This window comes from Spodoptera frugiperda, chromosome 4 (assembly GCF_023101765.2).
Source record: "Spodoptera frugiperda isolate SF20-4 chromosome 4, AGI-APGP_CSIRO_Sfru_2.0, whole genome shotgun sequence".
Classification (NCBI taxonomy): Eukaryota; Metazoa; Arthropoda; class Insecta; order Lepidoptera; family Noctuidae; genus Spodoptera; species Spodoptera frugiperda.
This window is the reverse complement of record NC_064215.1, coordinates 10,944,083-10,958,452: the sequence shown is the minus strand read 5'-3', so window position 1 is coordinate 10,958,452 and position 14,370 is coordinate 10,944,083. Positions and strand designations below refer to the sequence as shown.

General features: G+C 36.3%; 1 protein-coding gene across 5 annotated transcripts in view; it reads left to right on the top strand.

Annotated features, from left to right (window-relative positions):
• Positions 1-14,370, top strand: part of LOC118272940 (mitochondrial cardiolipin hydrolase) — a 112,959-nt gene that overhangs the window by 33,973 nt on the left and 64,616 nt on the right. For 2 of the 5 annotated variants that reach the window (XM_050693376.1, XM_050693373.1), the window contains exon 5: positions 7,783-7,834. The exons of the other annotated variants lie outside the window; for them this stretch is intronic. The gene's annotated coding sequence lies outside the window, so the exon portion shown is untranslated. The remainder of the gene's footprint in view (positions 1-7,782; positions 7,835-14,370) is intronic. 5 annotated transcript variants of the gene reach the window in all.

Below are 14,370 nucleotides of genomic sequence, written 5' to 3'. Positions count from 1 at the left end.
ATTCGGTGCATTTGCGTTAGACCTAAATGATAAGCCTAAAAGCAGAAACATGTTAGAGACTATAATAACTTGTTAGAGACTTTGTCCAGTGCCGGCGTAAGGGCCACTGACACTCCGGGCGAAAATATTGTGACGCCCACTTGAGGAAAGCAATATCAAGTGTTAGTAGTAGTTTGTAATTTTTTTGGCGCCCCCCAGAATTTGTCGTCCTGGGCCATCCGCCCATTACGTAACTACTAGACATCGAAAGTACTGAAGCAAAACTTAGTTATAAAACCACCTGACATCAAATTGCAGTTGCAGAAACAATCCCAAGCCTCCGATTAAACCAGACACCTAACTGCACCAGTAAATGCAGCACACGTTCAATTTGAAACGGTAAACTCTATAAATAAATTGACAATCATACAATGTAGTGCATTCTTACGTGTGCCAAGATATGTATGCGGGACTCCAATAGATCAAAATAACTCTTGATTCATTGGTAGTGCTGCAATTGCATTCATTCTCCTTATGCAGACTAGTTTAGATACAGGCTTGCCTTTTTCGTATTTGTATAGGCATTATCGTTTTGTTTTAGGCTTATTATGTTCGGTTGGATTGTTATCTTGTCTTAAGGAGTTAGAGAAACTATTTTGGTTTGTTTGTCAGTTTCTGAATTTGTGAAATCTGGTAAGTCGATTCTTGTCCCTTTAGGTTTGTCTATCTTGGTACATTCTAGTTTGTCGTCATTACCTACATTTTGTCAAAATTTTCCGGTTGAATTTTCTAGAATCAATGGTAGCTACTCCAATTGTTGTTCAAATGTAAGCTAAACTTGATATTTCTTCTTTTGCTTCAGCTCATTTCTCATACGGAACGATATCAAAGGAATTGTAATTGAACCTTACAAAGAATTTATTTGGTTTGATCTTATACAGTTGATACTCGGCATCCGCGTCCGTAGAGGTATTTTTGTAACATGGAACTATTTGTTAAATGGGACAAAGTAATTGAAATGAGATGTGCATAAATATTTTCGCTTTGAAGGAAAAGAGTGAAAATGTCAGTGAACTGCCAGTCATAGGGCGTAGGCGATCCATCCAGTGTGCCAGTGGCCAGTACGGAGTTCCGCTTGGCAACAGATAACTACAACAAACAATTGTTTTCTGAATAAATGATCTGTTTGTATTTTTCCTCGAAGTCTAGAAAATTATTCATGGTATGCGGTAAAGTTTTGAATTTCTAGTTCAACCTAAAAATAACTTGAAATCGTTTTGTTCTCTATAGCAAATCTGTTAACAAAATAGAAGCAACTGATATCGGCAACAAAATCAACAATATTCCTTTTAAATTATACATGAAGACGCTATACCAGTACGTAGGGATTTACGCCCTACTACAAATTCCATTTGCTAATTACTTAGTTAATATTCAAACGGTGATTTTCCTCGTCCATTGTGAATTATATACGGTCGAAGGTAATTAACGACGATACCTCTGTCCCACCGCATTGTATCCACGTGACCGCTGCAACAGTTGCAATGTATCGGTGACCTAGCACCCATCGCCTGCGCCCGAGTCACTAGATAACGTAACCATAGGTCAAGATGCTTGTTCTATTCAAACACCAACAATGTTGTATGCAAAGACTAGTGTATGTATATGTACATAATCAATGCTCAAACCGCTCGTACTCATTACAGATAATTGCATTTTGTGTTATGCTAATCCAGACAGTTTTACAAACTGAAAAGTGTCGCAACAAAAATCCTAGAATACTCGTTCACGCAACATTTGCATGTCGTGTGATCATTTTTCCAAGATTTTCCGACATCTGTGTCATCGTAAATGCTCTTTTGCATTACGATATGAGCTTCTGTCCGCCAAGTGTTTATGTTCTGCTGTCTGTTTTAACAGATATTAACCTGTTGTCACGCTTATGAATGCGCTATTATAATTCTCAACTATTCTAAAACGGTGTGGCGTATAATGAATGGAATATGCAAATTGAAATGCTGTTGCTACGCGGCATTTATCTCGTTTTAGACATCAGCGATAGATATAGTTGCGGATAGCGTAGTGGGTGCCCTACATGGTTGCGTCATACGGTCGTAGGCGCCGGCGGCGGCGCTAGCGCGCATCTCGGTCAGTGTGCCACGCGCGCACGCACCTAGTCACGCGCACACAGATTCACACCAGATTACGCATTTTCACGAAGATTTTACACGTTGTTTGAGATAATAGCCACTTTTATAACACTGTCACTTTTGTTGGAATTCTTATCATCTAGAAATAAATTTGCAAATACTTACACTTGTTCGTAATACTTCCTCATTGTCACCGGCAGGGTCATTGTGGTGATCTTTGCTGTATTTAAATGGCTCAAAGTGTTATTGACTTTGTCTATCATTTGTTATTATAATCACGCTTATTGTACTTAACATTTATTACGGTTTTCGACAATAGTTACAAAATACATAAATGAGAACTGGGTGGAATACTTTAGGCCTTGTTTCACAGTTGTTAAACAGCCTAGAAGACTAATCAATTAGTTTTATTACTTCGCAATTTATGTTTGCAATTTAACGCTGTTGCATCCTCCCGTGTCGTTTCTATTTTATAGAGCACCGAATTTTACAACCTGTCTAAAGATTTACAGCTCGCTACACATAGTAATATTTTACAAGTTTATATTATGCTTATTTATTAACGGCAGTCAGTAACTGGAAGCTTGATTTTTACTTATATTTATAGACCATTATTTTCACTTCAAATGTCACATTCATTATGTGCGAACGCCTGTTGCGAAATGTTGCAATTCTATACTTTTCTATGATTTCCAAGGTGACTGGAGTTATCTGTAAGACATTTATTTTAGTACGAGGAAACGCAATTCTTTATTATTTATGTGACAATGTATAGATTGGAGTGAATCCAACGCTGTGTTTTTTCGATAAAAAAAATCATATGTTGACACTCTTGTTGCAATACTTCATAATTATCTGTGTCCGATGAGACTCTGTTTTCTATGAAACTTCTGGGTGCAGACGTTGTTATGCAGTTTAGATTTAGAAAAGACGTGTCTTGCATCAGTCTCTGTCAAAAATGCACTCCGTGGTGGCCTCAGTCGACCGTAATTATTATTAATTACACCACATGTTTAATAGTTCTCTGAATGTTAGTCATTTACTCGCTTTTAGTTTTTCGTAGCATGCATGGCATTTCCGTTGCTAGTGTGTGTTCTATTATTTAATGGGCTTTCTTCATTGTCATTAGGTATTTCACAAATTATTATCTTTTCTCTCTCTCTGATAGTTCATCCTAGGTTTTGAACTCCTGTCTTTAATACCGGGAACATGTTTCGTAACCTCCGGCTATCACGACAGCTTGATATAAATAAATATCGTCCTAAGTAATGCTCCGTGGATAGGCCGTAGGTCAATATAGCCATTAGATGGCGTTGTGTTCGCCATTACAGACCGCCAAGAAGGGAGCGGTGTATAGTGACCATGGCTTTAATGTATTGGGAATGACTTGCTGTCTACATCTTCCAATATTTTATGTTGACCTTTTAACAGACAGGCTTCGGTACGATAGGTGTTAAGACTGTCTTCATGCATTGAATGGTTTTTAAGAAGGATTTCGTAACTGAAATGTGGGTATGCATTTTAGATTTGAAACTAAAAATAACTCTCTGACAAGGTTTAGTCTGGATCGTCCAACATTAGACTGATTTGATTCATTGTTGACTTTAAATCCTGTTAATTGCACTGTACACACGCCAGTCTCACGTGCGAGACATTTCGTCAGCGAAATTAGAATATTTCTAGAAGCTTTAGGAGTATATGTATCTAATATATCATGAGTGGGAACAATAGCAGTAATATAAGAATAGGTAAAGTATTCGTTCTAAACGACCGTTTATACTTTGACTTTCCAACAACCTATGTGGCGCTGACGTGAATGTTAATTGTCTGTGTCTCCACATACAAGATCAGACGCCTGGTCATCTACATAAGTATTATTTTATTTTACCATTTAAATAAATCTAAGCAGTTTCTAAATCCTAATGCAGGAATTAGTGCAGCCATTTTCTCTTATTGTTGCCATTATTTTTATTAAGCTTAGCATTTTCATATTTAGTTCAATAACTAGTTACTCAACATGTGTGGCCCAATTTGTTTGTATCTATGAATACAAGATCTTTGATAAATCATACGAGAAATCCGGTGTTACATGCTTGAATTAACCGGTCATTTTCACTCGCATGAAGCCAAGCAAATGAAAAATAGATCAAATATACCTACGCTTAATCTTAAAACGCGGTTATTTATAGCGAAAGAAAATTTTTATTACCGGTACTGACTTCCCTAATGTCCCTGTTTCCTAATGGTCACCCTCGGGTAGGGCGGCAGATAACACGACCAATTTGCAGATCTAATATCCGTGGTCCCAAATTATACTCGGCCACGGGATAGGGCACCATGAGTGATCCGTATGGGCCGGCTTTATGACGTGTTGTGGATTCCCTTGCTTTTATATTAATATAGTTAATAGAGAAAAATGGCGTCCTCTCTGACTTATCGTTGTGGTGAGATGATATTAATTTGTGGAGTCGTGTGGGTGTGAATGTGGTGTTTTGTCTTCTTTATGGCTAGACGTATTTATTTGTTTCAACGGAATTCTATGGTCGCTTCTTATTTTTAAATTAGAGGTAGGTGTTTCAAGCTTCCGTATCTACCTGCCAATTGGTTTTACGAGATAGAACGTTGGAATTTTTTGAATGTCCAGACAGTTAGTTATTGGTAAAAATATCTAAACTCAATTTTTGGTGCTGGGAAATCGGGTCGGATGTAGATGTATGAAACACAAAACTTTCATTCTTATTGTAACTGTATTTTTCGGATGCGCAACTAAGTACTATAATAATCATAATCGGAAATGTTTTGTGTAGGTTTCGAAACGTTGCTAGATTGTGCTGCTTTTTGTTGTATATGGGCGTATCAACTAGTTGGATGCTGCCTACGGGACAGACCCCACTCACTTTCATGTCGCACCTACAGACAAGAAAGTGCGTAGGCTTAACACCATAGACAGATCATGCTTTATGTGAGAGCAGAATAATGGAATCATATCGTAATAAATGCACTTTAAATCTACCGACGCGACGGGTGGAATAACTATGCTATTGATAATAAGAACGCCCTTCATCTTAAGTAGTTAGTTCTAAGTTCTTAAGATTAATGTGAGTGAAAGTTATGTTTCGTAGTTAATAACGTAACAAAACCTAGTATCGTGAAAACTACACCAAAATTTCAAAAATCAATGTCAATGTCAAAATCAGTTAGAAAAGGAAGTCACTTTTGGCACTTTGGCACTTTTTGTCAAACAAAAAATTTTTAAGTGTCATTCTGTCGGTCAATCCTCTAGTGAAGCTAAAAATGTACATTCCTTTGTATGTAAGATTCCATAATCATCCTATGGAATCAGATATCAATGAAGTTATAACTTTTACTTTCAAGTCCAAACATCTTCGATATCTTCGTTTAGTTAAAAGATAGAATCGTCCCTCACAATATTTTAAACTGATAGCAATTTCCAATAATCTGTATCGTACCGTCTGGTCCCCCACTGTCATTAGCAGGCGATACCAAGATACCTCCTATTGATAAATCTACTACAAATTGCTTTATGCCATCGATAATACCCTTTAGTTAATGGCCATGGGCGCACTCACTGTGCTTAGAAAATATTTCTTCCAATTCATCCCTATCTGTATTTTTTTCTGTTTTTAATCCTGTTTGGGTAAATTCCTCATGTTTATCATCTGATTTTATTTTATTTGTTGTAATCTGTTTAGCTAGGTCATGATATTTTATTTCTGTCATAGTTTCTCGTGAATTATGTCAATCGCTTTGGCGTCTAACTTCTTGATGGCAATTTACGTGATTCTCTTTGATATCGTCTACAAATGACTGGATCTCTATATCAATGACAATATGATCATAATTCTGACCAGTTGCTACTGTTTCTGCTGACTCATCTCCAAGTACTGACGCAAGGACTCATGTCCTAACAGATGTCATGAAAAATTCATGAAGTATTTATTTATACGATAAGCAATGAACAGTATTGTCGTGTTGTAACTATTGACTTATTTACTTACCTTCATGGTTTAATTAGTGCTGTGAGTAATGAGTTCATGACTCATTTTTTTTTCATTGAATGTGTTTGTTGTTAAATTTTAGTTGTTTCAATTTATTTTAAGTTTTTGGTGCTATTGACAAGTTTATTTATATCATCAACAAGATAAACCCTTTTCTTCGGTATAAAATGGCGTTCTCGTATAGAGGATTGATTTGTCCGCCAATTTCAATTTGATAGAAAAATATCTGAGATTTTTTAGTTGATTCGGTAACCCAAGCTTCCCCATCACGGAATTATGTTGCCAGAATTTTAATATTGGTTTATCTCGTCCCCTTTTTATTCGTAAACATTTTTTACGATAACCCACATTATTAAACATAGTTTGGTTTTACAACTGCGATTACATCATACAAATTGCAGTCAAGTGGAACGCCAGATTTTATAGTTATGTCAGTTTTACTGGTTCCATTACGATTCTGGCCCGCATCAAGTAAAAATGCGGTCGAAGGACATTGTTTTTAAATACACATTGGTGTGCTAATGAGACTAATTGTTATTAATTAGTTACTCATACGTTGTGATGTGTATTGACGCACGGTTCTGATGAAATGCAAGTCATGAAGTTGCCGAGATTTGCATGTTGATTACGTTTGTTTTGTTTTATGATTAACGGTAGTTAAAGGTATATTTATGTACGTCTTAAAGCAGCACTTCTTTAAACTTATCCTGGTAGCTTTCCTGTAGTGTAAAAAGAATGCAAACGCGTAGCCACAACCGGCACATGTATTTAGAATTCTAATAAAAACCATAACTTACCGAATATTAAACAGTGCTTATGAATGAACGGCCAAATCAGTCGTCATTAACTTCGGAACCGATCATCCGCAATTTGTCCAGAAATAAACGTTTACAACATTAAACATCCTGATCCGGACAACATCCGTTATAGCTTAACGTAATATCCGAAATTCTCAACTTAAAGCTTAATACCTATCGGTTCTTGTTATACTTTATCTGGTCTCCGAAACTTGGATCAACTTGTCCTTGCAAGTTTTCTAATGCGTATTTTGTGCGGAGCCCGATAAGTCGACATTGTTCCCAAAAGTTTGCATTGTAGTATTTGACTTTGTGTTAAAAGGTTCCGAACGAGGCGCGGTAATTAATGATGTTAATGTTTCGGAAATTAGATTATTGATCTTATGTATTGTCTCGGGATCCAAACTTGAGGGCTAAGTTAGATTAAAACATCACGCTAAAGAGAAAGTAATGAAAGCAAAGTTTGAATTGACTAAACAATAGTTGAAGTACGTGCTTCTGAATAACTTAAAGTAATGGACCATATACGAAATATCATAAAACCCCTACACGTATTCCAAACAAGTAAATGACCCAGCCCCAAATGGCTGCCATAATGCAGTTATGAGTCTCCTACGATGGCACATACTTGGTGATGGTAAGGGGACTTTACCCCTAGGACAATTAATTGTCCAACAAGCGTCCGGTCTAGACTTTTGGGGCACTTGGGGAAATTCAAGTGGACGTTAACTTGGTCCCCTATTTGCGCTCTCTGTCCGTATACTTGTGGTAATTAATGTATTTCTTCGTAAGTAATTAGTGTACCTAGTTTTCACGATGTTTTTCTTTTTGTTACAGGGTGAGTACCATTACGAAGCTTGCGAATTTCCGCTTTGCCCGAGGTGTTTCTGTAAGTAATCCTTGTTACGTAACTATGGTTTCTTCCGACAGTAATTCTGTACAAATTGAGTTATCTCATAAGGCTAACGCAGTCTCGGTAGATTTACAATCTCTTTCATTTGAAAGCTAATGACATGTTTAATTGACAGGTTTATTAAACTTGTAAATAAATGATGATTAGTCCATTACCGTTTGCGGGAAAGTAGCTAAAATTAGAACAGCCATTACATTTATTGAGTCATCGTATGACCCTCTTTAGTCAGAGTGCATTCGATGTTCCCGGTAAACCTATTAATACGACCAATTATAATATTTTACCTCAGTTATGTCTCAGATACATACTTATATGGGAAATCCAGTTCAGAGATACTTCATTCTATGTTATAATTATGTTAATTAAATTAGGTCATGAAATTTTATGTATTTGTTTAATGTGTCCGAATATTTACATAAATCGGTTGCATTAACAGAAATGTTAGAGCAGGCATTAGTCGTTGTCGGTATGAGATACAACAGAAGCTAATTGGAAAACGTTTTGTTGGCTTTCAAGCTATTGGACGGTTGGTTTATTTGTGTTTTGAGCGTAAATTTTACTATCGCCTAGTTTATATGCAGTTGTTAGCGCGAGGTTCAAAGACTCGCGTACTAGTAAAGAGTATCTCGCTCCACATGATTGCGACGGTATCCTATGATTTACTCGGATGCGCACTATTCTTGGCCCCGACGCAAGGTACAAGATCACGTGTGCTTTACAACGCGGTAGTATTTCGCTAAGTCGTAAAATAAATATGTCTTTCGGTTTCGTCCGCATGAGTTGTTCTAGTTTTAGCACAAGGCACTCCACAGGGCAGGAGTCGGTATCAATTATGTCTGCTATGATATTTATTTATTGCCTTTGTCGTAAAGAATGTTAAAAGCTACTTTGGGTTAGCGTAGGAGGTGATAATAATGAGCAGTCATCATCGGTTCAATGTTAATGTTACGTTATCAATGGAAATTACCCGATGCTTTGTTTGTCTTTCGTTATACGACGCCCGTCGCCGCGGACCCGGGAAAATGTTCGCGTGTAGACTACACATAGCAACAGCTATAGTAAATATTTTGAAACTGTTCCCAACATTTTCAAACAATCATTTAAGTTTACTACTATTGACCTAGATTCCTGTATTTCTTTTTCGCAAAGAAAATATTCAGAATTGTTTGTCGAATAAATTTCATTGGCGAAATAAAACTAGTGAAATATATTGCGGTCTGCAGACAAGCGTTTTGTCAGGCGCGCGGGAACATTATTAAAAGACGATAGCCAGAAGAATAGTTGTTCTGCTTACGAAACAATCATATTACTCCGTTCGTTAAACTAACACACGGTTCACACTTACGGTTAGTTAGTATGCAATTTATAAATAAAAATCGTAAACAAAAAGAGATATATTTTTCTTCTTGAAACAATATTTCAAACCGTCGCTTTTAGCTCTTCACTTGAAATCTACGATCATTCAGACCTTGACATGCAACTGTTCAGTGCAAAGCAAAACTAACGGTACAGCTGTCTTCAATCTTATTTCCATCAGGTGATGACTCATATTTCCTTGTTTTTCTGGTAATAGTATAGGATAGTAATAACCAAAGTTTTGTAGAACAAGTACAAATCATTCATGAAATGTGTTGAACTGTTTGATTTACAACCGTTTGCCGTTTGTTTACTTGGCATTATTGCGTTCCAAGGTGTATTTGGATTGCTTTTTTACTCATACAGGATATCGTGGGTAGTAACAGAAATGTTTGCATTCATCCATCTTATAATGAAACGAATTGCATATGATTTCTAAAAGTGCTGTCTTTGAAATAGACAAGTAACCTACGTCATAATTAATGTAAACTTCCAAAGTACTGATTTTGCAACGTACTTACCTTGACTCTCAATTTCTATCTATCGTCATTGTTGCCCTAATAGTCTCTAAAATACCCCATTGGATATAACTAGAAATGATTTGTGTGTATAACCTCCATTTAATTGAAGCTATTCGCGATAGTATGAACAGGGATCCGCAAATTACATGCTGACCATGTCCTCGGTCCTTATAATACCATAACTGATACCCTTCCCGGTCAAACTACACCCTGTTGATTCACCAGCGGGGTTAAATGTGGATAAACACATGGAAAATGGCTTACGTCCGGGAAAATTTGCAAACTGAACCCTCTTAACGTGGCCCCGGGACGTTTGTATGTATACTTGTGGCTTTGGATATCAAATGGCTGAAGAACTTGAAATGGTCAGTTTGGGGTTGAGAGGATTCAGTTTGCTTTTAGTTTTCATATCCATTGTAAGTTATATTTTTGAGGTATCCTTGTATTGTATTGTTTATAAAGGTTTTACCATAAGCTCATTGTGTATACAGTATGATTATGTTTTCCTGTATGTGGTAGGGTGATCCAAAGTTCAGTAGAACGTCATGCCAAATGCATACATAAATTGTTGGTTTTGGCATGCATACCATAGTTCGAGATATTTTGCGGCCTTCTCACGTGCAGTAGAAATTCTTACGAAATCCTAGATAACGGATCTTTTTATACGGTTACCACAAGAAACATGATCAGTGTCTTAACCAAAGCGGATCTTGGCAAAGGGCCGGTACATGAGAATGAATAAGTAAGAGTAAGCGTGTCCTTTGCAGTGAAAGTAGCAATGTGTTACCAACTGTCAATAGACTCAGATTCTTGGCAGGCCAACTAATATTGTGGTAACTGTTTCTGGCTATCATTACTCCTTAGGTCATTGTGCATGTCCAGAATTAATCGCAGGATCCACGTGTTCTGTTTAACTATTTGACTTCACTGATGAAATTACGATGCATGTGATAGATGTTTTGTTTATCCCTAAACAGACTTACATTGTTTTAGTCTTATTTCTCTTTGTTTAGCGTTGTATCGGCTATCATTCTTGTTCATTTGTCTGTAGCCGATGTTTTATTTACTCGTCCACGGTAATTGATGTAAGATGTAGAATGATTACAAGTTTAGCACTAAATAAATCTGTTCAATATTTCACCAGAGTTTGATAAACTCCTGTTGTTATATAGGCGTCTACGTGTGTTTGTAATTGCGTATCGTCACCCAAATATTCCAGTCTGGTGCTTTCTTTCATCGCAAAATCTGCTCATAAATTAATAAAGCTTACAGCCAATGTCAAAGCTATTTATTTACTCAACGAAACAAGAATCATTTCACCTTTCAGTGGATCCCCTAAATTGGCAGGCGATCGTTCCGAACAATACAAATTGTCGTTTGTTTTTCCCCAAACATGGGATGAGTCCTATTCATCCAATTGGTCCGCTGTAAACACGCTGTGACCCTGATGAATAAGTAAACTTTTGATTTTAAACCACCACGGGTTCTCATGAAACATGCAAGCCTGGCTTTCCCTTCATGTGCTCCATATTGTGTGTGCATCAATATTTGATTTAAACTAACCACGGCTTTTTGAATAGCTGATGGAAAATGTGAAGAAAAGGGGATTATGTGTGTGGTTTTTCGATCGTTAGGAAAGCTTTGAAGTTTTTGCCATGATTGAGGCGGCACCTATCGTTTATTTACTATCTATTTGTTTGTTTTTCCTTTTTTTTTTCTATATTTATTGAAAAATCCTTCTTCTTACGGCCTTCACAAACCTGTCTGATTGTCCGATTTCCTAAGTTAACGTTTAGTATTAAACTTGATGGGTGGTATTCATTTCCAATAAATGTTCATATCCAAGGGCCACATTAAAACATCAATAAAACCAATACCACACACGCGGTAAGGAAAATTGTCCACATCCTTATAAAGTACCACTGCTTAAGTAGACCGGTTACTCATTGCTCTCAATACACTCATTGACGACACAAGTTATTTATAATAATAATTAGTATTAAAGTGGAAAATTCATGTTATTGTCTATTAATGTATTTATATACCATATCAGTTTCCCAGAAATCTCTTACTAATTATTTTTTACGAGCTTCGTTTAATTTCATCTAATCGACACAACCGTCTTCCAGACATGCAATACAATTAGTCGAAATAAAATAATAAGCGTTACAAATGAAGCCGCAGATTTATTTAGCTACCATATCAACAGCTCAACTTGTATTACATAAACAATGATGATAATCTCTTAGAACGCGTAATTACCGCCCGTTGTGTACACACGAAGATGCCGTATATAAACATAATATTTTAATGACTGCACAGGAATCATCGTAACAAATGTTCATACGCAACCACCGATTATTCATGATTGTCATTAAAAAGTTTACAATCGTAATATCGGGTATGACAATGGTAGACGGCGGTTCACACACGGTGTTTTGTTTAGTTTTCACGCGTGGCGGACTCGGTACAAATTGCGGCAGATTGTCGTGTAGTGTGCTGCGGCCACATTAATCATTGTAAACGTCGGGAAAATGGTATAATGGTTGCTAAATCCACTACTTATCGGCGGTCGGTTTGTCGGCGGCTGCTCTAGTTTTGTGTGGTGCAAGCGTCGAGCGCCGAGCGGGAGCGGGAGCGATTAGCTTTCAGTGCTTTACAAAAATATGCATTTATCGTATCGCACTTATGGAGATTTATTAAAATTGTCATTTTATGATACGAGTGCTGTTGTATAGTAACATCCCCATACCCCTTTCCTTGTTAAAAACATATAAATTGAATCAGATTTTACTTATCTATGTTATTTATTGTCAGTTTTTGAGGAAAAACCAAGTTATTGAATGTCAAATGAACTCGTAAAGAGTTATGTTATTTCTCAGATCAACAATGCAGTCATACTAACGTTATCTTGGGTTAATAAATAATTATACGTAGGTAATACATGTATGTCAATAAGGCTTTAATATTAAATCAATTACGCCTTTATAAGATCCTTGCGTGAATACAAAGTAACGTGTAGGCAATAAAAACGTCAATAAATGATCTGTCCGATAATGCAGACGTAATTTTATTACACAGACAAACAAATGCGTGGGATGTGCACTGTGCTGTTATTACAATTAAATACATACTTATATGGAGGTAAAGTATCTGTTATTTGTTAAAGGGAAATGGCCTTATTGTTATCATGGTATAGTAAAGTAACCCAGCTAACTACGGATTATGTAGTCTGTTGCACTAGATGACGGTTGATGCGGTGGCTGGGCAACAGGCTGCGACGCAACGTCTAGTGAGTTCGGATTCCCGCACGAAACGACTCTTTCTGAGATCCATAAATTTTTCTTTGGGATCTGGGTGTCATATAAACTTGTATGTTTGTAAACGCACTCACGTTATAGTGGCTATACATACTATAGTGTGGCAAAGTTTGATTTCGAATAAAATTAGATATTGAAACATCCACGCTAGTTATTGACGTCGCTTTAAGAGCGTTAGTTAATAATATTTTCTTAGCATTTCAGTTTAGACAATACGGATAGTTTCACTTAATTAATAACAATAGTAATGGCCCGTCTTCAAAATATCTAAATCGCTCATACAATACAACTGTTATAGCAACGTTTTCTTTAACCTTGCACCACACACCATCATTCTTTATTCCAGTTGCGACCCTCAAAAGAGGACCAGTGACAAATGATGTACAATATTGGAAAAAAACACCCCAGCCATTGTCGCCGTAATCGAATATAACTTGTTTGTTCTTTAATAGTTTAACGGTTATTTTTGCAAACGAGTGCAAAAGATCGGAGATACAGAATACAGGCTCTTTCATGGTCCGCCATTTTGGTTTAACAATGGCTTTACTTATAATCTGTGCGTTTATTTCGGCGGCTAAGCTTTGTGGAGAAATAATATTAGAATTAGAACTCATCTATATTTTTTTTTTATTTTACTAGTTGGTTTTTATTGTGATGTGTTAAGTAAATAGTTTTAAAAATGTCTCATGTTTCTGTAATTACGTAATCAAGTGAGATGACATGAAATCTTAAGTCAAACAAAATTTTGATGAGAGTTTAATTATCAAAGTCCTCAATAAAAAGATGGAGTATATAAGTAGTAGAAGACTTCTCACATTAATGCAAGCCAACATTATCTCCTCGTATATTTGAATTGTATTTCCTCTAGACAGAGGAGATAGACACAATGTAAATAGAGTTTAGCTTTTTATTTTACTAGCACATAGAACGTAGCGCTTTATTCAAGAAGCAAATATGTGGTTTAGCGCTTGCTCTTTATTTGTTTTCATGTGGTTATGAATACCCCGTCACATGGCATTAACTGTTTATAAAAATAAATAATAAAATGTGTGTAGGTATGGCAACCTCACAACTATTTAACATTCATTGTGTGAAATTAAATGCGATTCGTTCCATTTAAATCCTATTAGTGTTATGAATTGATATTACAATATATTATATTTATGAATAGAGAATATCAGCGTTTATTTTCTCCCATATAATAAAAATAAATAAACTTTAATTGGAGCATGCCATAGTATATTTTAAAATAGCAGCTTTAGCCCGAATAGCTATTTAAAGAACCCTAAAATATTAATCGAAATGTCGAACCGTG